Genomic DNA, 27,334 nt, shown 5'->3' with positions numbered 1-27,334 from the left:
AGTCCCTGCCCCTGGAGCTGTGCGGCCCTGAGCTGTGTTCTGAGACAGCAACCCCCACGCCCAGGCTCTGGGCCAGCAACCTTTTCTAACAAACACACCAATAAATCCCGAAGACTAAATTAACAGCATGATTCCAGCCCAGTGACTGCATGTGATCCCAACACAGAGTTTCTCAGCATCCTTAGGGAAGAGCTGGGGATGGGTTTATACTGGGCTCTGCAGGAGTAGTGGGAGATGGGCAAGGTGCAGGAACAGGCAGCCTGGAGACCCAGGAATCTGGAGACCTGGTTACTGACCTGCGGGAGACAGGTTTGTCCCAGTAGAGGCCCCCAGACAAAGGCAGAGGTGTCAGGATAGACGTGAAAATTCCCCCCATACCCCTTATTCTAATTGTCGTACTCTAGAAACATATCCTAGAAACCTGAGAGCTTTAGCCCCTTAACCAACCCGCCCCACCCCATCTTTCTCAGCAGGCTAACAGACCACACATGTTTAACAGAAACATCTAATTAACTGGCCTTCACAGGAAGCAGGGTTGCAAAGGGGGAAGCTTATAGGATCCAGAATATTTCTTCTACTTAAGCACCTTACAATGGGCTTTTTGGCTGACAGACCCTAGACATGTGTGCACACGTCGCCGGGAAGTGTGTGTAGGAGGGGTGAGGATGGTGTCCCACCTTACTTCTTCAATGGGTTGGCCATACAAAGAGGTGGCCAGGAGTCTCAGGTCTCAGTTCCAGTTCTGCTACTATGACTTTGAGCAAGTCACTTAACGTCCTTTAACCTGATGTTCTGTATGTATGAAATGGGAGAATTGCCAGCCCATCCAAACAAGCAGGTCTCAGGTAAAGGAGCTGTTTAAGAGTCTGCTGTTTTCTTACCTAATAGCAATTCTCCCCTTGTGATTTAGAAACCTAAGTGACTTACTTAACTGAAAAATTACATGTCCCAGACAACCTTGGAGACAGAAGTGGCTCACAGGATGTATGTGGCAGTTTTGGGCAGGACCTTTAAAAGGCCTTATAAAAGTTGTGATAGCTGGACCTCCAGCAGCCATCTTGGACTACAAAGATGCTGAAGATGATGGAAAAGAGTGACGGAAGTCCCAGATGACTGTAGATATTTCATACTGGCTTTGAACTGTCTACCTACAGGCTTTCTGTACATAAGAAAAAAAAATAACTTTGAAATTATTTAAGTCACAGTTGTCTATGGTCTCTATTACTAGCAGCTGAACCCAATTTCTAAGTGGTTCAGGGCCTGCATGCATTTATACCAATAACCTATGCATCCATACTCATAGGTTCAGCACCCTCAGCCATCAACTCCAGAGAAGTCCATGAAGGTCCCAAATCTAGAACCAATGAAGAAACTTTAAAGCACAAGACTGATTCATAACACCATACAGAGCTAAAAGCATGGGAGAAAACAGCTGCCATGAGCACAAGGAGCAGAGGAAGGTTCATGGGACACAAGGAGGCACAGAATAGAGGCTCTTGAGGGCAGAGAGTTCCCTCCACTGAGGGAAGGGAAGCCAGTGAGGACAGCATACATGCTGGGGCCTCAGCCTGGGCTCCACACACCATCTCAGAGCCCAGGCATCCCTGTCCTTCATTAACAGCAAACCATAGTAAGAACAGAGTTTTCCAGAACTCTGTTCCAGTATTGGGTGCTGATATGAGGGGCTCTGTCTGACAGATGTACATTCAAACACCAACGCTACCACTTACTAGCCATGGGCAAGCCAATTAAACCCGTTAGGGCTTTTTCCCCATTCCATGAATTGGGAAGAATCACAGTTATCTTTCAGAGTTGCTGGGCAGAGGATGTATACAAAACTATCCATTTTGCACAGCTCTCAGTAAGCAGCTTAAACATACTCTACAGAGTAAAGGCAATTATAATGAAATCATTAAACTGGGTTCTATATACTCTGTTAACTCAAGCAACTACTTTTATTTTATATCTCTGTATAATATACATTTCCATCCAAACTGCTAGAATATTTTGGTGACTTAAATTTATCCATCAGTAAACTATCAGTTAAACATCAATTTATCAATTGGTTGCAGAACTCTCTTTGTAATATTTCTGATTGCCCTCTTCCCAGTCCAGGTAATCCAGGTGGCTTGGCGTCTGCTGTATGGACCTATGTCTTTGCTCTATAAAACACAGGAGTATGCCTGAGCATCAATACTCCCCATCTACAACTGGCTTCCACCACTGTACCCCACTACACTTATCACCTACCTCATCTGATGGGCTAACCCGACATTATTGGAGTTTTAGAAATGGGAGGGAGAGAAAAGGGAGAGGGAGAGGGGAAGGGGAAGGGGAGGGAGAGAGAATGTAAAGAAAGAGGAAAGGGAGAGGAAGAGGAAAGGGAGAGGGAGAGGAAGAGAATGAATAAGCACAGTGACCCAAGACCCATGGAAACTGCCTGCTGTGTTACAGACAATAAGAAAAGCAGCTCTGTTTTTGGTAGCATGGCTGGTTATTTCAATTGTACTTTCAATCATTCCTTCCATCCATATGCACAAGCCCCCTTTTAATGTGATTTTGCTGTATCCCCCATGAGATGGTAGCACTTATTTTTTCAGCACTTGAATATAGACTGGCCTTGTGACTTGCTTTGGCCAGCAGAATGTGGAGGAAGTGACTCTGTAATTTCTGGGCCCAGGGCTCCAGAGGTCTTTAAACTTCTTAGTTTCAAACTTCCTCCCCTCTTAGAATGTCACCGTCATGTGAGGAAACACTTCCTAATTTTTTTTTTTGAGACAGAGTCTCACTCTGTCACCAGGCTGGAGTGCAGTGGTGCGATCTCAGCTCACTGTGACCTCCACCTCCCAGGTTCAAGTGATTCTCCCGTCTCAGCCTCCTGAGTAGCTGGGACTACAGGCAGACACCACCACACCCAGCTAATTTTTGTATTTTTAGTAGAGACGGGGTTTCACCTTGTTGGCCAGGATGGTCTCGATCTCTTAACCTCGTGATCCACCCGCTTTGGCCTCCCAAAGTGCTGGGATTACAGGCATGAGCCACCGCACCCAGCCTAAGGAAACACTTCCTTAAGTGATGGGAGAGACATGAAAAAACAAGCCCCGTCATCTCAGACTGTTCCAGCTGAACCAAGACATGAGAGCAAACCCAACCAACACCATATGGAGCCCAGCCCAAGCTGCTGACCCAAATAGTAAACACATAAATGGTTATTGTTTTAGGCCACTAAGTTTAGGGGTTATTTATTACATAGCAATAGGTAACTGATACAGGTAGATTTCTTCATCCAGGAAACATCTCCAGGTGTCCTCTAAGCTGTCTCGTGCTGGCATGCAATGACAACCTCAAATGGCTACCTTCTTGCCCCATTTTAGTTTTTACTTCCTCCCAAATCTTAGTCCTTAACAATCAATCACAATCAACCATACACACTAAGCAAGGTACTATGTTGAGGAGCTGAGGCCTTTAAACAATGGTAGGGTGGAAGGAATGGACTGTAGAGGTATTTAAGGCCAATTCCCTCCTTTAAAAATGAGAAAACTGAGGGCCAGGCATTTTAGATTGCATGTGCATGACCGCACTGCAAGCACCTGGGGGTAAAATATGCATGACACACACCTTTGTAACCTCCAGGTGTCACATGAGGCGTCACCCATGGTGGGGAGCAGTAGATGTTCACTGACAGTGTGACTCTCTGGCCAGCTGGCCACAAGATTGAGTTTCAGCACCATACTGTACTCGACTGGGCGCAGTGGCTTATGCCTGTAATCTCAGCACTTTGGGAGGCCGAGGCAAGTGGATCACGAAGTCAGGAGATTGAGATGATCCTGGTTAACACGGTGAAACCCCGTCTCTACTAAAAATACAAAAAGTTAGCCAGGCGTGATGGCACATGCCTATAGTCCCAGCTACTCGGGAGGCTGAGGCAGGAGAATCACTTGAACCTGGGAGGTGGAGGTTGCAGTGAGCCAAGATCATGCCACTGCACTCCAGCCTGGGCAACAGAGCGAGACTCCATCTCAAAAAAAAAAACAAAAACGAAAACAAAAACAAAAACGAGTTAGTTATATACTCTTTAGCCCTAAAGCACAGTTGCAGCCTCTCCTACCAACCTGCCTCTTCTAGAGCCCCAAGGAGAGCCAGCCATACCCTGACAAGGCTGTCTGGGCCAGGAGGGCTTGGACAAGCATCCACGAACTGAAAGGCCACTATATTCTGTTTGCAGTGAGCAATGAAAAAGATGCCACTGTGTCCACCAGGAATGCAGCTGCTGCTGCGGCTGATTTACATTTGTACAGCCTGGCAGTTCAGAGGGCACCTTCACAAGCCTCCTCCCATTGAATTCTCGCTCCATCCTTCTGGGCAGGTACATTTCTGGGGGTTTGTGGCTGAGCAAGCTGCTCCACCCTCTTCCTTTCTGCCGTTCTCCAGTCACTAAGGAGAAGGACGTGTCATTGTCTTACTTGGAATGGCCTCCGCCCAACACTGTGGGTTACCTTCAAGTCTCATCCTTCTGTTTGCTCTTAGTCTCCCTTTGCCACAGGAATTTCAAATGATCCTAAAAGTGTCAACGATTGTTTACACTGTCATTACTGTAATGGCCTGAAGCCTATAGTGAATAGGAAATAAACTGACCACCTTTTAGAGTTTTGCTAATTCTTTCAGGTCCTAAACAGGAGGCCTGTTTTACCAAACCCTGCCTTACCACAAAAATTTTCATTGGAGATTGCTGGACTAGTCTTTGCCTTCTAGCAACAAAAGAGGAAACATTGGGAAATTAAGAAAAGAAAAATTATAGGCTGCCTGGAAGGTATTATAATTTTTGCAGACATGGAGGGTCCCTTTGTCCTCTCCTCTCCCTCTCAGAGTGAGAGGGCAGGAGTTCCGGTGAAACACTGTTACAAGGGGTACATTAAAGAGCATAACTTCTCATTCCATATGAAAAGTCCAATGCAGGTGTTTCTGCAAGGTAGCAAGGGGAGGAAAGGGATGGGCACCAAAGAGAGAGAGGTGAGTGAGGCAAAAAGGTGATGGAGAGGCCGCCCCACCGGGAAGATGCTTCCAGCGTCTCCCTGAATGAACAGGTTGCCATTAAGCAAGGTAGATGGGGCAGGAAGTATGCTCAATGGCGTGGCTCCTGAGCTGGGGAGACAGGACCTGGCTGGAGAGTATGACTGCAGGCAGTAAATAGCAGCCCCAAGAGTTATAACCAACAGGTCCTCCACTCACATCCTCACATTTCACCTGTGTGGGCCTCAGTTCCTCCTGGGAGAGGCAGACTACAAGACTTCCAAGACTGATTGCTGGTTGTGACCACAGATGATTTTGTTAAGGGTGAGCCCTGAGAGCAAATCCCTTCCCAAGTCTGCCTCTGGCCAGAAGGATGTTGCAATCTGCCTGGCACAGACAGCACTGGGTCCTTGCTATGAGAGAAGGTTATGGCACTGCTGGCCTTGCTGCTGATGGGTGGGGCACATCCTCTTGGGCCTCTCTGTCTCTCACCCCTGCATCCTCCTCCCCAGTAGGACCCCTCCTCACTGCTCCACCCACCAGCCTGAGAGTGGCTGCCAAGGGTGGAGGCTGCAGCAGGAAGAAGGGCAGTAGTCCTTGCCCACTGTGGTTGCCGCCCCCCTGCCTGCCCACAACCCTTCCCTGCATGCCAGGAGTCAGGAGGCTCTGAGTAGAAGCAAAAACCAGAGGCCTTTCAGCTCAGAGGGTGTCTCTCACACACACACTCGTGCTCATACACACTCGTACATGAACACATCCCCACGCACCCTTACACCCCTACTTGTGCAGGTGGGCACACCCTCTCATACACAAACACACTCACACTCTAGACTTTAACATCAAAGATATTTCTGTTCCCTTCCCTCTTCTCCTTCCCTCACAAAAGGACTCCAGCTGGCTCTCCAGTGGCAGCCACAGAGCCTCGAACCATCTGGAAACACAAGCACGGCAATTGTGCGAGGCTGGAGGTGAAGACAGCTGGGGTCACGGGAAGGGAGGAGGAAAAACAAGACAGTGCCAGATCCCAGTCAAAACAGCATGTTCGTCCCGCTCAAATCTCATCAAAATGCCAAGATACCCCCAGCCACGTGCCTGCCCAGGCAGCTTGCCCCAGACCCCGACGTTCTGCCTGAGCTGTATGTCACCAGCCTTCCTGCCCCATTCCACCACCAGCACCCAGTCTGGTGACTTCAAAAAACAGCCACACAAAGTCTAATTTTAGCTCTAATCTTCCCTGGCCATGGTTGTGTGGTTTCTAATTATTTTATTCCCAAGATTTACCTTGATGGATAGTTATACATTTTCCAATTTACTGTACAATGTCTTGTAAAGTGCTCTTTAAAAAAAATGTGTGGATAATTCCATGTTGTTAATTTTCCCAGCTCTAAGGAGAAATCTGCAGATAATCGCCTGCCCTAGAAGCTCTGATTCAATCCCCATTTCCTTTAATACTAATAAAATGGACAGTTCATTTATAAGAAGTTCCCTAAAACAGGGTATGAAAAACATTATATTTCTTTTAAAGTTGTTAAAGGGCATAAATCCATTACTCAGATAGAGATCGCTTAATAATTTAATGCCTTTGGCTTGGCATTGTTCCCGGAATATTTTCACTTTATCTGTCTTTATTTTCAGGTTGGAACAAATTGAGGAATAATCAGCTCTGTTGGCGGGAATTGTCGAAGAGTCTGCAGGGAGGCCCAGAGAAGACGTGGGGGAGTTGGGCAGCCTTCCCGACTGTCCATCTCCCTCAGAGGCCTTCAGTCCAAGGAGTGGGACAGGTGTGGGGCACTGAGGGGGTGGCCAAGGGGGAACCAGGCTTTCCTTTTGGCCTCCACGTGGTGGGGAATGTGCCCTGCAGGTTGTCTGGCAGGCTCTGCCTTCCAGGAAGCAGGGGGCTGCCTCGCAGAGAGCCACCCCCACCTCCCTCCCTCCTGCCCAATGAGGCAAGCAGGTGGGAGGGCCTCGAAGCAGAGCCTTTCTGCAAAGGGGATTAGTTTGCATTTTCTAAATAAAATCATTTACATGATGTATTAACCCAACCCCATAATTAAAATCATTAATGTTTCTTTGTGCAGATTAGCCATAAAGAGAAACTAAATGCAGGAATCAACATTCTTTCTTACAGGCTCATCAAACAACACTCCCCTGAAGAAGGCTTGAAAGCTTCATCCACCAGCCCTCTCCCCAACACAGCAAGGTTGATTCCCTGTTCAGGGATTCTTGCTGATTAGTTTCAGCAGTGTTTGCAGGATGCCTGCCCCAACCTAGCTGAAAGCAACCCAGTGGGAAGCTGGTTGGGAGCTGGAAGCAAGGCCTGAACAGAACAGTTGGGCTTAAACACATCTCTCAGATGGAATCCCTGTGTATTCCTTTTCCTTGCTCCTCAGTTTCCCCTAAAAAATAAAGCCACTGAACTAAAATGATGCTTAAGGGATCTTCCTAGAAGTTTCCTAGCACCATGACAGGTGTGCTGCTCCCATGCCTGGGACAGATTTTTGGCCATAATTGGTGCTCATGTTTGTTGAAAATGGAATTGAACATGCTGGAAGGGGATGGACATAGGATGGGAAGAGGTGAAGACATCATCACATCTGGTGCAAGGATGTGAGCTGCCAGCGGGTGGGGCTGTGCAGCTATTGATGGTCCAAGAGAAAAGGGCAGCCTGAGGCCAGCAGCATGGCGCCATAGAGGAAGAGTTAACAAATGCTGCTAGGGGAAGGTGCAGAGTGAGGGTGCAGACCTGGGCATCTCTGCACGGAAAGCCCCCTGCCCCTACAGGCTCAGAAGTGCCTGCTCCTGCTGCCTGGCCTCTCCCTGCTCCTGGTGCCCACTCTGATTTTGGAGCAAAGCTGTGGCCAAGCCTGGGAGCTGTCACAAGCCAGCTGGGTATGTGCATGCTCAGGCTAGAACTGACACACCAGACCCCTGCTGCCTCAGCCCCCTCTGGACTTTGGGTGCCAAGGAGAATGGGAGGGAGTCTGAAGGGGTGCTAAGGGTGGCTTGGTGCAGGCTTGCAGGCACCCTTGGCACTAACAGCCTGGGTGCATTGGCAATGTGGATGGCAGGTTAATGGCAGCAGGAGGCAGACAGGCTCGTGGGTGGAAAGGTGCAGGTCCCCAGTGAAACCCCACCTTCAGGCCAGGGACAGCCTGAGGCCTGGGTGCCAGGCTGCCATTTCCACAGACCAGAGTGAGAACTTATGGTGCTTTTTCTGGACTCTCCCATGGCCACCCATAGACCAATCAGAATGCACTTTCTCCCCTCTGAAGCCCATAAAAACCCTGGTCTCAGCCAGACTTGGAGAGACAACAGGACAACCTGCCTGCAGAGAGGAGCTACCCACTGTGGGTCTCCTCTCTACTGAGAGCTGAGAAAATAATAGGATGAACTGCCTGCAGAGAGCAGTTACCCACTGTGGGTCTCCTCTCCGCTGAGAGCTGAGCAGACAACAGGCCAACCTGCCTGTGGAGAGGAACTACACACTGTGGGTCTCCTCTGAGCTGTTCTGTTGCTTAATAGAGCACCTTTTTGCCTTGCTCACCCTTCACTTGTCCATGTACTTCATTCTTCCTGGATGCAGGACAAGAACTCAGGACCCACCGATGGTGGGGCTGAAAGAGCTTTAACACAAACAGGACTGAAGCATGCCCCTTGCTCATTACACTGCGGGCAACTAAAAGGAGAGAAGAGAGAATGAGAGAAGAGCTGTGGCCCTTTGGGAAGCCCAGACCAAGGAGCTCCCTGAGCCAGGGCTGTGACACCCTCTTTAGGGCTCTGCAGTTCCAGGCACCACCAAGTTCCCCAGTGCCAGTCATGGAAGCTTCTTGTGGTAGGCCTGGTCCCGGAACAGCCTTGCAGGGAGCTGGTACCTGTGCCAGTGCCTGGTGCTGCCCACCCTGCTGCAGCCAGCATGCCTAGCTGTGCACAGTGGCCGGACCCCATGCTCATTTGCTCACATACTCCTCGCTGCTCCACACCCGGCTCATCCTTGGCAGGCATGGGATCCAGGCCAGTAGTGCCAGCTGAGCACAGCCTGCCAGGCTGAGTGGGTGGAATGAGTCCAGGAGGCCTGAGCAAAACTCAGGCAAAGGCACTACTGGCCACAGAGGTTTCCAGCCATAAAAGTAACACCCCAAGGATCCTGAGACAATGTGAAGATACAGGCAAAGATTGGAGTGGTGCATCCATCAGCCAAAGAACACTGATGATTGATGGTAATCACCAGAAGCTAGAAGAGGCAAGGAAAGATTCTTCCCTATAACCTTAAGAGAGAGCCCAGCTAATATCTTGATTTCAGACTAGAACTGTCAGAAAATACATTTCTGTTATTTTAAGCTACCTACTTTGTCATACTTCGTTATGGCAGCCCCGAGAAACTAACACATCTGCCAAGATGCCAGACTTGTGAGTGATACTATCCTGGACCCTCTAGACCAGCCCATCTGCCAGCTAAGTACCACCATATGACCTCAGTTAAGGTCACATGGAACAGAAGAATCATCAGCTAAGACCTGTCCAAATTCCTGATCCACAAAATCATGATATATAATAAAACGGATTGTTATTTTAACCCATGAAGTTTTGGGGTAATTAGTTTTGCAGTAATTGAAAGACACACACAATAAGTCAGTGGCTGAACTGGAACTAAAATTTAGGTCTCCTGCCTCCTAGTTAATTCAGTAGGGCTTTCCATTCTCCCATGGTTTCTCCTGCTCATAAGACAGTTATTATTCTTAGCAGTTTCATTTGCATATATCTCATAAGTGTTATCCCAGTACCCCAGTTAAGATGTACAATTCATTGAGAACAGATAAATAGCATGCCATCTTGATGCCACCATTAACACCAACTCCCTGGTTGAGTGTTGGAGGTGAAAGCTATAAGCAACAGCAAAATAACAGAAACAAGAAGGGCATGTAGGTGAAGGGGTATATAAGAGTACAGGTTTTGAGGTGGCAGGGAGTAGGGATGTTGAATGGGAGAGGCATGTCATGGCTTGAATGTGTCCCCTCCAAAAGCATATATTAGAAATTTAATTCCTAATGCAACATTGGCAGGTGGGGTCTAATGAGAGGTGGTTAGGCCATAAGGGCTCTACTCTCATGAACAGACTAATGCCATGATTGTGGGAGTGGGTTCATTATAAAATGACAAGTTTGCACTCTCTCGAGCGCACTCTCTCTCTCCCCCCTCACCCCCCACCTTCCTCCATGAGATGACACAGCAAGAAGGCCCTTGCAAGATGCCAGCACCTTGATATTGGACTTGCCATCCTTCAGAACTGTAAGAAATAAATTGTTCTTTATAATGCATCCAGTCTCTGGTATTCTCTTATAGAAGCACAAAATGGACTAAGATAAGGTGAATTTAGATTGTAAAAGGCTTTGAGTGTCAGGCTAGAAAGCCAGAATACAAAGAGCATACATAACAGTGGATATCCTAAAAGGAAGACCAGTGAGCTGGAATCAGTCAGTGCTATCTTACTGCCTACATTACTGCCCCTGTTCTAGCTGACTGGATGCCACCTGCTTTCTCCAGCTTCCTAGCAGTCAAGGACACTTGTAAAACACCTGTACTCAGAAAGGCAGCTACAACATAAGCCAAATCGATAGCACTTTTGAAAATCAAGGTCTGCGTGTTGAGAGCCATGTTGTTTTTAAATGGGTGTTCATCGTTTCTGGGATAGGTCCCATATTCATCTGTGCTTTTTTAATAAAGGGAAATGTTTAGGTAAATTATGTCAGCTGCTGCCAGCGGGTGGGAGGCTGCTTGTGGCAAAGCCCAAAGGCCGAGAAATTCTAGAAATGCATTTATGAGATTTCACCCTTGCCACCTCAGAGCCTCTCCAGGTGGCAATGGCCTCTCCTTTGAGGGTGGTTGGGTCAGTTCCATCCACATCAGTCATTATCTCTGCTCAGTTCCTTCCAATACTAAACTTTCCAGTGAAAGTCCTTTCCCATGTATCAACCTCCAGGGCCACTGATCACAACCCAGTAGCCTCAGTGGAATTGTTCCCAGGGGTTTAAGCACCTAGAATGCCCTCCCCTTTTATCCCAATCTCAATCCTATGTGACTCTCAAGATCCAGTAAAAAAAAAAAAAAATCCCTTCTTTCTGAAGTCTTCTGCAACTCTATAGTCCACAAGCAGACTGCTTTCTCTCTAGGTTTACAATGCATTATTATACACCATATCATATTCATGGTAAGATGTTTTATAATATCTATTGTCTTAAACTATTTTACAGCCACCCAAATACATTTTTAATTTATAATTTTAATAAAAAATAAGACACACTGATGGCAGAAAAAAACTGAAAAACAAACATGTATGATGAAAAATAGGTTTCTGTCTAACCCCAACCCCTGGTCTTTTCCCCAGAAGAAGAAACTTCTGTTATTGGTTTCTTGTTTAGTTTTCCAGAAATACTTTATGCCTATATAAGTACATGTGTGCATGCGTGGGTGTATGTGTGTGTGTGTGTATTTACCTGTTAAGGTGCAATACAATTCACAGCACACCATGAACTCTTTCCACATCTTGCTTTTTAATGATCTATTAAGCCTTGCTTTGTGACCTCATACTAAGTTGGTTTTGGGAATTGCTCATGTGTGCTTGAGAATAATATGTATTCTCAACTGGACAGACAGCCACTACTTTAAACATCTGCATTGCCTTTTTCAAATCTTCTGTTTGCTTACCAGATTTTGGGAATAGTTTATTTATCAATTACTGAGAAACGTGTATTTAAATCTCCTGCTCATGAGGGTGGATTTATCCATTTTTCCCTGTAGTTTTGTCTTTCCTTTGTATATTTTGAAACTAAGTGCATACAAATTTAGAAGTGATACCTTCCTAGAGAACTGAAAATTTATTATTATGCTGTGAACCTTGTTAGCACTAATAATGCTTCTTGCTTAAAAAATTTATTTTTTTGATATTAATATAACAATACTAGATTTCTTTTGGCCAGTGTTTGCCCAGTGTATCTTTTTCTACTCATTCACTTTCAATTTTTTTTGTCTCTTAAAACTGCAGATAGGAGGACTGAACTTGAGTTTTTGTTAATCCAATTTGACCAATCTCTCTTTTAACTGGTAGATTAAACCTATTTATATTTATTGTAATTACTAATAGATATACAAATTCATTTTACCATTTTATATGGTGCTTTTTTCTCTACCATTTTTTCCTCTCATTTGTAACCTTCTTTAGAAAAAATTGAGGTTTTAAAATTATAGTTTCCTCTTCTGTTTTAAAAATTACACACTCCATTTGTATGTTTTAGTGCTTACTCTTAAATTTTTTAACATGAATACTTAACTTGAAGTCCAAAATTAATACCACTACATTTTCTTCACCAAATCAAGGACTGTAGAGCACTTTGTGCTCATTTCATTCTATGTTATAGATTTAAATTTTAGATCTATCGCATTTTTTCATTCCATAATTAATCATTATTGGTGTTTTTGTAAAATTAACATTTGTTTATATTTACCCATCTGTTTACCAAGGTTTTTGTTCTCCACTGCATCTTAGATCCTCCTTCTGCGACGAGTTTCCTTCTTTCTTAAATACATATTTTAGGAGTTCCTTTGGTGACTCTCCTTTAGTGTGAACTCTCTGAGTTTTTGTTTGTCCAAATGTTTTTGTATTATTTATAAACACATAAAATCCTCATTTGATACATTTCCCCCGCCTCTCAGCATTTTGAAGATGTCTTCTAGCTGCCAAAGTTGCTACTGAGAAGTCAGCTGTTTTTCCAGTTTTGTTGTCCTTTGTAGGACATCCATCTTTCCTCCCTGGCTGATTTAATATCTCTCATTAATATAATACAATTTCACTTTCAAATTTCTAAATGTATGTTTCTTTTCATTTATCTTTATAAGATCAACTTTACTCCCCTAATTTGAGAATTTAAATTTTTAATCAATTCTGAAAAATCCTCCACCATTTTCTCTTTAAAGATCACCTCTTTCTCATTCTCACTACTCTTTTACCTTTAAGAATTGGACACGTTAGACCTGCCTATTCAGCCTTCTGTGTCTCTTCCCATCTCTGGTATTTTCTTAATTGTTTGTTTCTCTATTCTATATTCTGAATAATTTTTTCATATCTACTCATTAGTTCACTAAATCTCTCTACAACCAAATCTACATTTTCCCTTACTTCCCATCTAACTGTGATTCCCTACGTCCAAGCTTATCTAAATTCTAGTAGAGAATCAATCTAAGTTAACCCACACTTTGGTGTAAGGCCAATGTCACCTCTTCTAGAAGCCTTTTAAGTTCATAAATGGATACCTATTCTCACAAACTTGGAACAGGGTTTTGCCCATGAGAAGTGTTTGATAAGTCTCTGTTGAACAGGTGAATGAACCCTAGGGAAACAGATAAACTTATAGTTCAAGAAGTCAACAAATGCACCACCTAAAACCCACTCTAGCCTTAGGGAAGAGAAGTTCAGGATTTCGTTTGAGCTGGAGGAAGACTTCATGGAAGAAATAACACTTTAATTTCACCTTGAAATATGAACAGAATGTTACTGTGGGAGGAGGAGGACTTCAACTGGCAGACCCTCCTAGAGCAAAAGATTGAGGTGGGAAGTAAAAGACAAGTCTAATAAGAACAGTAGGTGGGATGTGTGAATAGCGAGGGTTAACTGTGGAAATTTAAGGTGAGATCAGACTATGAAGGTGTTAAATAAGAGGATTTCAACTTTATCCTATTTTCTGACAGTTTCTTGATTGAAAAGTTTGGCCCAAAGAAGCTGTTTCAGTCAGGGTCCACGCAGAAAAACAAAGTCCATGCCAGGTAGCTTTGCAGAGGAAATTTAATATGGGAATTAGTTACAAAAGTGTTAGAAAGACTGAAAAACCAAACGGGATGATGGAGCAATCCACAGATTAGCAATGGCAACCATCCTGAGAAATGCGAGGGGAAAGGACAAGGGTGGTGTTACTGACACTCACAGGCTGAAAGTGTTGCTGGAGCTAGGACTGAGGACGTGGAAAAACCACAGTCATGCTGGAAATGCTGTCCAGAGCAGACAGTGGGGGGGCAATATTCTGGCTTCTCCCCTCCTAAAACTCCAGTCTCCTGTTAATGTCTTCCATTGGCCAAACTTAGCCAAAATCCAGCTAATCAGGAAAACTTGGAGATGAAATTTGAAAGGACCATTCCTCTACAATACAGCACATAGCAGAGATCACAGGAAATGGTGCAAAGAGCAAATAAGCAAATTACAAGTAAGGGCCCCATCAAGGAAGAACCATTGTGAGGAGAAGAATGGAGGCTGGGAGCAAAGAGAACAGCTGAGGAACCCAGGAAACAGTTCAAATGTGGGGAGCTGAGACTCCCAACCATAGAAGCAGCCAAAGGGAAGGAACAGTTGGGAGGGTACAAAAATCCAAAAGGCCAATAAATATAAGAAAAGATGCTCAACCTTGGCTATCAGGGAAATGAAAATTAAAACCATACATACACATATCAGAATGGCAAAAATTGAAAGCTCTGACAATACTAAGTTGTGACAAGAAGATGAACGATGGGTAATATAATTTGGTATATTCTTTGCTTCCTTGTGGGAGCATAGTTTGATATGACCACTTTGCAAAAAAAAAAAGCAGTTTCATGTTATCCAGTAAAAAGAAAGGTAGGCATACCCAATGACAGATAATTGCATCCCAGCTATATACTCTATTAACATGTGTGCACATGGTTACCATGAAATATACCAAGAGGATTTAAAGCAGCATTGTTTATATTTGCCCCAAACTGGAAATAAACAAATATCCAATCAGTAATGGAATACTTTTTAAAATTAGTGTATATTCTCACTTATTCGTACAATGGAATATAGTAATAAAAATGAACTACAACTGCATACAACCAAATGAATGATTCTTACAAACGCAATGTTGTGTGTATGTAAAACATATGACCTAAAATAATACATATATAATGACTCTATTTTTATTAGGTTCAAAACTAGGAAAGTCTAAAATTAAAAATAATGAAAACACAGCTGGTAAGAGAAAAGCAAGGGGATTATTACCATAAAATAAGGATAATGGTTATCACTGAAGGGGGAGTTTCCAGTGATTTTGATAATGTCCCTTTTCTTAAAGTGGGTGGCAGTTACTTGGGTGTTTGCATTATAACTATTAATACTTGTTAAACTGTGCATATAAGTGTTAAACACTTTTCTGAAAAAATGGCAGATAGGAGGTAGGACTGACTTGCAGCTCCCACTCGGATGGACAGAAGACTCCCATTGTGAACTTTTGCCTCAAGAACTACCACAGGAACATACCAGGAAAACCAAAAGAATTCAAAGACCCTTTGAAGGAAGCGGCTTGCCGCTGCAAACTCTGTGAGACAGCCCAAAAACTGAGTGCCCAAAGTGTGTGAGGGGGAAAGTCTGCCTCTGAACACACAGCCTAACTGGGGAACCTGAAAATCCAGATCATGGGAGAAGGAGTTAACCTTACCTAGAGCTGAAATAAATTTAGAGAGCCGAATGAAATACAAAAGTAGAAGCAGCAGGAAGATCTCTGTAGGTGCTCCTGGTCCCCAGGGAAGCCATTTCTGACTTTATCTTACAGGGGTCTTTGAGGAAGGCTGCCAGTGGAATTGGGGAAGGATCACAGGGAGAAGGAAAATTCCGGCTGAACTTTTTAATAATTTCAACTGAATGGGATGTTTTCCCGGGCAGAATAGGGGTGAGGTGTGAACAGGAAGTGCAGATACCAGCAGAGAAGCTGTGGCAGGAGGGGAGTGGTGGGACCTGAAAGCCCTTCCTGCTTTCTCAGCAGGGAGCCTTGTAGCCTGGGGCAAGATCTCAGCCCCACTCACCGGCTGCCTGGATACCAGTTTGGTGCTGTTGGTGGGGCACGGTGGGAGTGAGACTGGCCTTGCTGGCTGTGTGGGAGCTTGGTGAAGCCTGTCACTGATGGCTTTCCCCCACTTCCATGGTGACCTGTATGACATAGTAGCAGAGACAGCCATAATCCCTCTGGAAAAATAACTCCATTGGCCTGAGAATCACCCCTCATCCCCCACAGTGGCTGCAGCAAGCCCCACTCAAGGAGAGTCTGAGCTCAGAAACACCTAATTCCTCCCCCACGTGATGGTCTTTCTCTACCCTCCCTGGTAACTGAAGACAAAAGAAATAATCGCTTGGGAGCTCTATGGCCCTGCCCATCACCTAAGAAACCCGAATACTTATCTAGGAGACCTTAGGCAAGCTTGTATCAGCTGATGCTCCTTTGAAAGCACTACCTCCTGGCTAGAGGCCAACCAACTGCTAGCACAACCAGCATTCAAGAAAGCCAGTGCACTAAACAAAACTACAACCAAGGACCCTAACAAAGTCCACTTCACTCCCCTGCTACCTCCACTGGAGTAGGTGCTCGTATCCATGACTGACAGACCTGGAGATGAATCACACCACAGGACTCTTTGCAGACACTCTCCAGTACCAGCTCAGAACCTGGTAGGTCTGCTGGATGGCTAGACCCAGAAGAGCAATAACAATCACTGTAGTCTGGCTCTCAGGAAGCCCCATCCCTAGGGGAAGGGGAAAGGCACCACATCAAGGGATCACTCTGTGGGACAAACGAATCTGAACAGCAGCCCTTGAGCCTCAGATCTTTCCTCTGACATCGTCTACCCAAATGATAAGAAACCAGAAAAACAATTCTGGTAATATTGAGAGGTGACAGCATGCTAGCAGTCCTCACAGCCCTCACTCGCTCTCGGCGCCTCCTCTGCCTGGGCTCCCACTTTGGTGGCACTTGAGGAGCCCTTCAACCCACAGATGCACTGTGGGAGCCCCTTTCTGGGCTGGCCAAGGCAGGAGCTGGCTCCCTTGGCTTGCGGGGAGGTGTGGAGGGAGAGGAGCCAGCGGGAACCGGGTCTGCCTGCGGCGCTTGCGGGCCAGCTGGAGTTCCGGGTGGGCGTGGGCTTGGCAGGCCCTGAACTCGGAGCAGCCGGCCGGCCCTGCCAGCCCCGGGCAATGAGGGGCTTGGCACCCGGGCCAGTGGCTGCAGAGGGTGTACTGGGTCCCCCAGCAGTACCAGCCTACCGGTGCTGCGCTTGATTTCTCACCGGACCTTAGCTGCCTTCCCGCGGGGCAGGGCTCGGGACCTGCAGCCTGCCATGCCTGAGCCTCCCACCCCCTCCATGGGCTCCTGTGTGGCTGAGCCTCCCCGACGAGCGCCACCCCCTGCTCCACGGCACCCAGTCCCATCGACCACCCAAGGGCTGAGGAGTGCGAACACACAGCGCGGGACTGGCAGGCAGCTCCACCTGCAGCCCCGGTGCGGGATCCACTGGGTGAAGCCAGCTGGGCTCCTGAGTCTGGTGGAGATGTGGAGAACCTTTATGTGTAGCTCAGGGATTGTAAATACACCAATCAGCACCCTGTGTCTAGCTCAGGGTCTGTGAATGCACCAATCGACACTCTGTATCTAGCTGCTCTGGTGGGGCCTTGGAGAACCTTTGTGTCGATACTCTGTATCTAACTGATCTGATGGGGACGTGGAGAACCTTTATGTCTAGCTCAGGGATTGTAAACGCACCAATCAGCGCCCTGTCAAAACAGACCACTCGGCTCTACCAATCAGCAGGACGTGGGTGGGGCCAGATAAGAGAAAAAAAACAGGCTGCCCAAGCCAGCAGTGGCAACCCGCTCGGGTCCCCTTCCACACTGTGGAAGCTTTGTTCTTTCGCTCTTTGCAATAAATCTTGCTACTGCTCACTCTTTGGGTCCACACTGCTTTTATGAGCTGTAACACTCACCGCAAAGGTCTGCTGCTTCACTCCTGAAGCCAGCGAGACCACGAGCCCACCGGGAGGAACGAACAACTCCAGACGTGCCGCCTTAAGAGCTGTAACACTCACTGCGAAGGTCTGCAGCTTCACTCCCAAGCCAGCGAGACCACGAACCCACCAGAAGGAAGAAACTCCGAACACATTCGAACATCAGAAGGAACAAACTCCGGACACGCCGCCTTTAGAACTGTAACACTCACCGCAAGGGTCCGCGGCTTCATTCTTGAAGTCAGTGAGACCAAGAACCCACCAATTCCGGACACAATATGACAAAACAAGGTAGTTTAACATCCCCAAAATATCACACTAGCTCACCGGCAATGGATCCAAACCAAGAAGAAATCTCTGAATTTCCAAAAAAAGAATACAGAAGGTTGATTATTAAGCTATTCAAGGAGGCACCAGAGAAAGGTGAAAACCAACTTAAAGAAATTTTAAAAATAATATAAGATATGGACAAAAAAATCTCCAGAGAAATAGATACATAAAAGACAATCACAAGTTCTGGAAATGAAAGACACACTCAGAGAAATGCAAAATACACTGGAAACTTTCAACAATAGAATCAAACAAGTAGTAGAAGAAAGAACTTCAGAGCTCAAAGACAAGGTTTTTGAATTAACCCAATCCAACAAAGAAAAAAAAATTTTAAATGAACATAGCCTCCTAGAATTTTGGAATTATGTTAAATTACTGAACCTAAGGATAATTGGTGTTCCTGAGGAAGAAGAGAAATCTAAAAGTTTGTAAAGCTTATTTGAAGGAATAATCAAGTAAAACATTCCTGGCCTTGCAGACAAATACAAGAAGCTCAAAGAACACCCAGGCAATTCATCACAAAATGATCATCACCTAGGCACATAGTCATCAGGTTATCTAAAGTCAGGATGAAGAAAATAATCTTAATAGCTGTGAGGCAAAAGCATCAGGTAACCTATAAAAGAAAACCTATCAGACTAACCACAGATTTTTCAGCAGAAAACCTACAGGTTAGAAGGGATTGAGGTCCTATCTTTAGCTTCCTTAAACAAAACAATTATCAGCCAAAAATTTTGTATCCAGCAAAACTAAGCTTCATAAATGAAGGAAAAATAAAGTCTTTTTCAGATAAACAAATGATGAGAGAATTCACCACTCCAAGCCAGCACTATAAGAACTCAAAGGAGTTCTAAATCTTGAAACAAAAACCTTGAAATACACCAAAATAGAACCTCCTTAAAGCATGAATCTCAGGGTCTATAAAACAGTAACACAATTAAATAAAAAAACAAGATATTCAGGCTGCAACTAGCACAATGAATAGAGTAGCACATTAACATTGAATGTAAATGGTCTAAATGCTCCACTTAAAAGATACAAAATGGCAGGATGGGTAAGAATGGGTAAGAATTCACCAACCAAGAATGGGTAAGAATTCACCAACCAAGTATCTGCTGTCTTCAAGATCACCTAACACATAGGACTCACATAGACTTAAGGACTCACTTAAGGACTCACATAGACTTCAGGTAAAGGGGTGGAAAAAGATACTCCATGCAAGTGGACACCAAAAATGAGCAGGAGTAGCTATCCTCATATCAGACAAGACAGCCTTTAAAGCAACAACAGTTAAAAAAAGACAAAGAAGGACAAGATATAATGATAAAAGGACCAGTTAAACAGGAAAAGATCACAATCCTAAATATATATGCACCTAACACTGCAACTCTCAAATTTATAAAACAATTACTACTATCTAAGAAATGAAATAGATGGCAACATAATAATAGTGGGGGACTTCAATACTCCACCGACAGCATTAGGCAGGTCTTTAAGACAGAAAGTCAACAAAGAAACAATGGACTTACACTATACCCTAGAACAAATGGACTTAACAGATATTTACAGAATGCTCTACCCAACAACTGTAGAATATGCATTGTATTCATCAGCACATGGAACATTCTCCAAGATATACCATATAATAGGCTATAAAACACGTCTCAATAAATTTAAGAAAACAGAAATGATATCAAGTACTCTCTCAGACCACAGTGGAATAAAATTGGCAATCAACTCCAAAAGGAACCCTCAAAACTATACAAAGACATGGAAATTAAATAATCTGCTCCTGAATGATTGTTGGTTCAACCATGAAATCAAGATAGAAATTTAAAAATTATTTGAACTGAACAATAATAGTGACACAACCTATCAAAACCTCTGGGATACAGCAAAAGCAGTGCTGAGAGGAAAGTTCATTGCATTAAATGACTACATCAAAAAGTCTGAAGGAGCACAAATCGACAATCTAAAGTCACACCTCAAGGAACCAGAAAAACAAGAAGAAACCAAACCCAAACCTAGCAGAAGAAAAGAAATAACCGATTAGAGCAGAATTAAGTGACGTTAAAAAAATACAAAAGATAAATGAAACTAAAAGCTGGCTCTTTGAAAAGATAAACAAAATTGACAGACCATTAGCAAGATTAACCAAGAAAAGAAGAGAGAAGATCCAAATAAGCTCACTTAGAAAGGAAACAGGAGATATTACAACCAATACCACAGAAATACAAAAGATCATTTGAGGCTACTATGAACATGTTTATGTGCACAAACTAGAAAACCTAGAGGAAATGGATACAATCCTCCTAAGTTAAACCATCAAGAAATAGAAACTCTGAACAGACCAATAACAAGCAGTGAGATTGAAATGGTGATTAAAAAAAAATTGTCAACAAAAAAGTCCAGGACCAGATGGATTCACAGCTGAATTCTCTCAGACATTCAAAGAAGAATTGGTACCAATCCTATTGAAACTATTCCAAAAGACAGAGAAAAAGGGAATCCTCCCTAAATCATCCTATGAAGCCAGTATCACCCTAACACCAAAACCAGGAAAGGACATAACAAAAAAGGAAAACTACAGAACAGTATCTCAGATTAATATAGATGCAAAAGTCCTGAACAAAATAGCAGCTAACCAATTCCAACAGCAGAATATCAAAAAGACAATATACCATGATTGAGTGGGTTTCATATCTGGGGTGCAGGGATGGTTTAATATACACAAATCAATAAATGTGATATACCACATAAACAGAATCAAAAACGAAAATTGCATGATCATCTCAATAGTCACAGAAAAAGCATTTGACAGTATCTAGCATCCCTTTATGACTAAAACCCTCAGCAAAATCAGCATAGAAGGACATACCTTAAGGTAATAGAAGCCATCTATGACAAATGCACAGCCAATATTATACTGAACAGGGAAAAGTTGAGACCATTTTCCCTGAGAACTGGAACAAGACAAGAATACCCACTAGGTATGATCCTATACCTAGAAAACCCTAAAGACTTATCAAAAAAAGCTCCTAGATCTGGCCAGGCGTGGTGGCTCATGCCCATAATCCTAACACTTTGGGAGGCCGAGGCAGGCGGATCGCTTGAGGACAGAGTTCAAGACCAGCCTGGAGAACACAGCAAAACCCCATCTCCACTTAAAATGTACAAAATTAGCTGGGCATGGTGGTACACGCCTATAATCCCAGCTACTTGGGAGGCTGAGGCACAAGATTCTCTTGAACCTGGGAGGTGGAGGTTGCAATGAGCCAAGATCATGCCACTGCACCCCAGCCTGGGTGACAGAGCAAGACTCTCTACTCCCCCCCCCACAAAAAAAAGCTCCTAGTTCTGATAAATGATTTCAGTAAAGTTTCAGGATACAAAACCAATGATGTATACAAATCAATAGCACTGCTGTACAATAACAGTGACCTAGTTGAGAATCAAATCAAGAACTCAACCCCTTTTACAAAAGCTGCAAAAAATAAAATAAAATACTCAAGAATATACCTAACCAAGGAGGTGAAAGATCTCTACAAGAAAAACTACAAAACACTGCTGAAAGAAATCATAGACAACACAAACAAATGGAAACACATCCCATACTCATGGATGGGTTAGAATCAATATTGTGAAAATGACCATGACTGCCAAAAGCAATCCACAAATTCAGTGAAACTCCCATCAAAATACTATCATCATTTTTCACAGAACTAGAAAAAAAATCCTAAAATTCATATGGAACTAAAAAACAGCTCACATAGCCAAAGCAAGACTAAGCAAAAAGAACAAATCTGGATGCATCACATTACCCAACTTCAAACTGTACTATAAGGTCATAGTCACCAAAACAGCATGGTACTGGTATAAAAATAGGCACTTAGACCAATGGAACAGAATAGAGGACCCAGGAATAAAGCCAAATACTTACAGGCAACTGATCTTTGACAAAGCAAACAAAAACATAAAGTGGGAAAAGGACACCCTATTCAACAAATGATGCTAAGATAAATGGCAAGCCACGTGTAGAAGAATGAAACTGGATCCTCATCTCTCAGCTTGTACAAAAATCAACTCAAGATGCATTGAAGACTTAAATCTAAGACTTGAAACTGTAAAAATACTAGAAGATAACATCACAAAAACTCTTTCAGACATTGGCTTAGGCAAAGAGTTCACGACCAAGAACCCAAAAGCAAATGCAACAAAAACAAAAACAAATAGATGGAGGCTGAGGCGGGTGGATCATGAGGTCAGGAGATCGAGACCATTCTGGCTAACACGGTGAAACCCCATCTCTACTAAAAATACAAAAAATTAGCCAGGCATGGTGGCAGGCACCTGTAGTCCCAGCTACTCGGGAGGCTGAGGCAGGAGAATGGTGTGAACCCAGGAGGTGGAGCTTGTAGTGAGCAGAGATTGCCACACTGAACTCCAGCCTGGACGACAGAGTGAGACTCCATCTCAAATAAATAAATAAATATAGATGGGACTTAAGTAAACTAAAAAGCATCTGCACAACAAAAGAAATAATCAGAAGAGTAAACAGACAACCCACAGAGTGGGAGAAAATATTTGCAAACTATGCATCCAGCAAAGGACTACTATCCAGAATCTACAAGGAATTTAAATAAGTCAGCAAGAAAAAAACAATTAATCCCATCAAAAAGTGGGCTAAGGAAATGAATAGATAATTCTCAAAAGAAGATATACAAACAGCAAACAAACATGAAAAAAATACTCAACTTCACTAATTATAGGGAAACGCAAATCAAAACTATGATGCAATACCACCTTACTCCTATAAGAAGGGCCATAATTTAAAAAATCAAAAAATAATAGATGTTGATGTGGTTGTGGTAAAAAGGAACATCTTTACACTGCTGGTGGAAATGTAAACTATTAATAGTACAACCACTATGGAAAACAGTGTGGAGATTCCTTAAAAAACTAAAAGTAGATCTACCATCTGATCCAGCAATCCTGCTACTGAGCATCTACTCAGAGGAAAAGAAGTCATTATATGAAAAAGACACTTCCACATGCACGTTTATAGCAGCACAATTCACAATTGAAAAAATATGGAACCAGCCCAAATGCCCATCAATCAACAAGTGGAAAAAAAATGTAGTATATATATATATATATATATATATATATATATATATATATGTATATATGTATATATGTATATATATACACACCATAGAATACTATTCAGCCAAAAAAAGGGATTAAATAATGGCATTCACAGCAACCTGGATGGAGACCATTATTGTAAGTGAAGTAACTCGGGAATGGAAAACAAAACATTGTATGTCCTCACTTATAAGTGGAAGCTAAGCTATGAGGATGCAAAGGCATAAGAATGATACAATGGACTTTGGGGACTTGGGAAGGGTGGGAGGGGAGTGAGGGATAAAAGATTACACACTGGGTACAGTGTACACTGCTCAGGTGATGGGTGCACCAAAATCTCAGAAATCACCACTAAAGATCTTATCCATGTAACCAAACAACACTTGTTCCCCTAAAAACCTATTGAAATAAAAAAATAGATCAAGACACACACAAAAAAAAGAAAAAATGAATGTTATATATTTTTCTATGGTATATATGCTCAAGAGTAAAAACATTTTTTTTAAGGAATAGAGGAAAAGAAGAAGAAAGTATCTCAAGCATCTTTTTTCATAAAGCTATTGGAGAATGCGCTCCATCAAAACAAGGGGGCAAACCAAGAAAGGAACAGATTTTAGATTCAGGAAACAGGACATCCAAACAGAAGAGAGGAAGGGGGAATTCCTAGAATGCTAGAGCTGGTTGAGCCCAGGCTGAGAGTTGTGCTCCAGAAAGCAATCAGACAAAAATGGTCAAAGTATCCAGAGAGATTTCAACAAGGAGATGAAACTGAGAGATGGCCTGATGTATTTGAAAGGATTAGGAAGGTATTTATCCAGGTAAAGAATGTTGGGGATGGAATTATTAATAAATACATAGAAAACTAAGCATCAAACATACAAACAAAAACAATTATTAATTCCAGAAAACAAAAGTTGTGCCTAAACGGAATCATATAGCTCAGGTGTAACCGAAGTACATTTTCACAATAATATACTGTAAATACTAAATTTGGATCTAATCACAATTATGGTATAAAGAGGGAATATGGGAGTGTGTTTCTAGTGTGAATATGGGTTAAAGGGAGCTAAACTGTCATCTTCCATAGTAGGAAGTCAGTTAATAATAAAGCTTAGGCCAGGCGCAGTGGCTCACACCTGTAATCTCAGCACTTTGGGAGGCTGAGGTGGGTGGATCACAAGGTCAGGAGATCGAGATCATCCTGGCTAACACAAATACAAAACATTAGCCAGGCATGGTGGCAGGTGCCTGTAGTCCTAGCTACTTGGGAGGCTGAGGCAGGAGAATGGCGTGGACCCGGGAGGCGGAGCTTGCAGTGAGCTGAAATTGCACCACTGCACTCCAGCCTGGGCGACAGAGCGAGACTCTCTCAAAAAACAAAAAACAAAAAATAAAATAATAATAATAATAATAATAGAGCTTAAAATAGAAAAATGACAAATAATTGTATAAGCCTGTTACTTAAAGAAAATGGAAATAAAAAAAACCACTTTTTTTCTAAGAAAAAAGTAGTTGTCTCTCGCAAATGGAAAATAAGGTAGGATGGGAAAAGGACTGCTATTTTCTGTAATAACTTTAATTAAACTCTCTGATTCTTTAAATTATAGGCATACATATCTTGTTAAAAACTAAAACTTAAAAGGATGAGACACCATATCGTACTTGAGGTTGTGATGCTGGCGAAATCATCAAGTGCTTTGACACCCCCCATCCCACGCCCCCAACAACCACCACACGCACACACACCCTGGCCTCTGCCTGGTCACCTATGCCCCCACTGCTCTCTGAACCACAGTCAGGGCAGGACCAAGTCAGGGATAGAGGGGGCTAGACTGAGCGGACCATGAGCACAGATAGGTCATAAAAGAATAGCAGTGTTTTCAATGATATATACACTAAAATTATACCATGACAAAGTGGGATTACCCCAGGGTTGAAAGCAAGTATTGCCTCATATAAGTGGTTCTATTAATATGCTATACCACATCAAGACATTAAGGAGGAAAAGCATCTTATAATTTTAATGCATACTTGACAGGTATTTTATAGAAATCAACAACCATTCCTAATAAAAATTAAAGAACTAGAATTAAAAAGAGTTCCTGTTAACAGCATAGAGCATCCATATTTAAATTAGCAATAATTCCTCTACATTCAGAATATACAAAGATGCCTACTATTATCATTGTCATTGAAATCATTCATAAAAATATTATTATTTAACATTGTCTGGAAAGTTTTTAAAAACAACGACAAAAAAGATAAAGACACCACAAGGGAAATAAATACTGAAAAAGAGGAGACAAAAATATCTCCTGTATATGATGTGATTACATACCTGGAGAGTTAAATCAGCCAAAATGATTCAAATATAAAAATATCCAGTGATCCTGTTAAACTGTAAATCAGATGTCTGTTTCATGCCCTCTCAACTTTGCGGCTTCCCATCTCCCTCAGATTAAATCCAGTGTCCTTGGCCCCAAACCATCTGGTAACAACCTTGTTTCCTCCAATTCTCCACCTCTTCTGCTTCACTCCAAACACATGGCTTTCCCTGTTTCTCAGTGATATGCTTAGGCTTTGTGTCCCCACCCAAATCTCATCTTGAATTTAATCCCCATAATCCCCACATGTCAAGGGAGAGACCAGGCTCAGGTAATTGGATCATGGGGGTAGTTTCCCCCATGTTGTTCTCATGACAGTGAGTTCTCATGAGATCTGAGGTCTGCTGGTTTTATAAGTGTTCGATAGTTCCTCCTGCATTCATTCTCTCACCTGCCGCCCCACTGTGAAGAGGTGCTGATATGGTTTGGCTGTGCCCTCACCCAAATCTCACCTTGAATTCCAACAATCTCCATGTGTCAACGGTGGGGCCAGGTGGAGATAATTGAATCATGGGGGTGGTTCCCTCGTACTGTTCTTGTGGTAGTGAATAAGTCTCACAAAATCTAATGGTTTTATAAATAAGAGTTCCCCTGCACAAGCTCTCTTGTTTGCCACCATGTAAGACATTGACTTTGCTCCTCCTTTACCTTCTGCCATGATTCTGAGACCTCCCCAGCCATGTGGAACTGTGAGTCCATTAAACCTCTTTCCTTTATAAATTACCCAGTCTCAGGTGTGTTTTTATTTGTAGCGTGAGGACAGACCAATACAGGCGCCTTCCACCATGATTGTAAGTTTCCTGAGGCCTCCCCAGCCATGCAAACTGTGAGTCAATTAAACCTCTCTTCTCTACAAATTACCCAGTCTCAGGCAGTTCTTTATAGCAGTGAGAGAACAAACTAATACACTCAGGATGCCACATATGTTCCCATCTCAGGGCCTTTGCACTTTCTGTTCCCTCTGTCATCTCATCCAGGTCTGCTCGAATGATACCTTTTGATACTGGCCCTCCCTGTCTTCCCTATTGCAAATGTCACTTTGTCAGTGGCCTTTCCTGAACACTAAATCTTTCCCTGGTCATTGTTTGTCCTCTGACTATGCTTTATTTTTTTCTTTATAAGATTTATTGCTGCCATGCATATTAGTTATGTTTTTGCTTATTGTCTTTCTTCTCGCTAAAATATAATCTCCAAGAAGATGAAAATTTTATATTCTCAGAACCTAGAAGAGTATCTGGCCCACAAAAGACACCTGGTAACTCGATGTTGAATAAATGATTAAATGAAAGGCATATAAAACACACAAGAGATAAATGAAAGAATTACTATCTCTTCTTCAGAAAAATAAGAAGTACTCACAGATTGAGACTGACCATTTCCATACATAATATAAAGCTTTTCTATAATAAAAATAAAAATTAAAAAGGACAACAAAGTATTTGAATAATGATTAATAGTTATCACCTACAAAGAGTGCATTTAAATTTATAAAAACACCAAGACCATAACAGATAAACAAACAGATAATTCACAGAAAACTATATACAATATAAACAAATACATGGAGAAATAGTAATCTTCACTAGTAAACAAAGGAATGTAAATTAAAGCAAGTTGAAATACTGTTTTATCTGTCA

General features: G+C 43.0%; 1 protein-coding gene across 4 annotated transcripts in view; it reads right to left on the bottom strand.

The window, feature by feature from the left end:
- Nucleotides 1-27,334, bottom strand: part of ZBTB7C (zinc finger and BTB domain containing 7C) — a 395,502-nt gene that overhangs the window by 202,396 nt on the left and 165,772 nt on the right. The window lies entirely within an intron of this gene.

This window comes from Nomascus leucogenys, chromosome 4, assembly GCF_006542625.1.
Source record: "Nomascus leucogenys isolate Asia chromosome 4, Asia_NLE_v1, whole genome shotgun sequence".
NCBI lineage: Eukaryota > Metazoa > Chordata > Mammalia > Primates > Hylobatidae > Nomascus > Nomascus leucogenys.
This window is presented reverse-complemented; position numbering and strand designations above follow the sequence as displayed.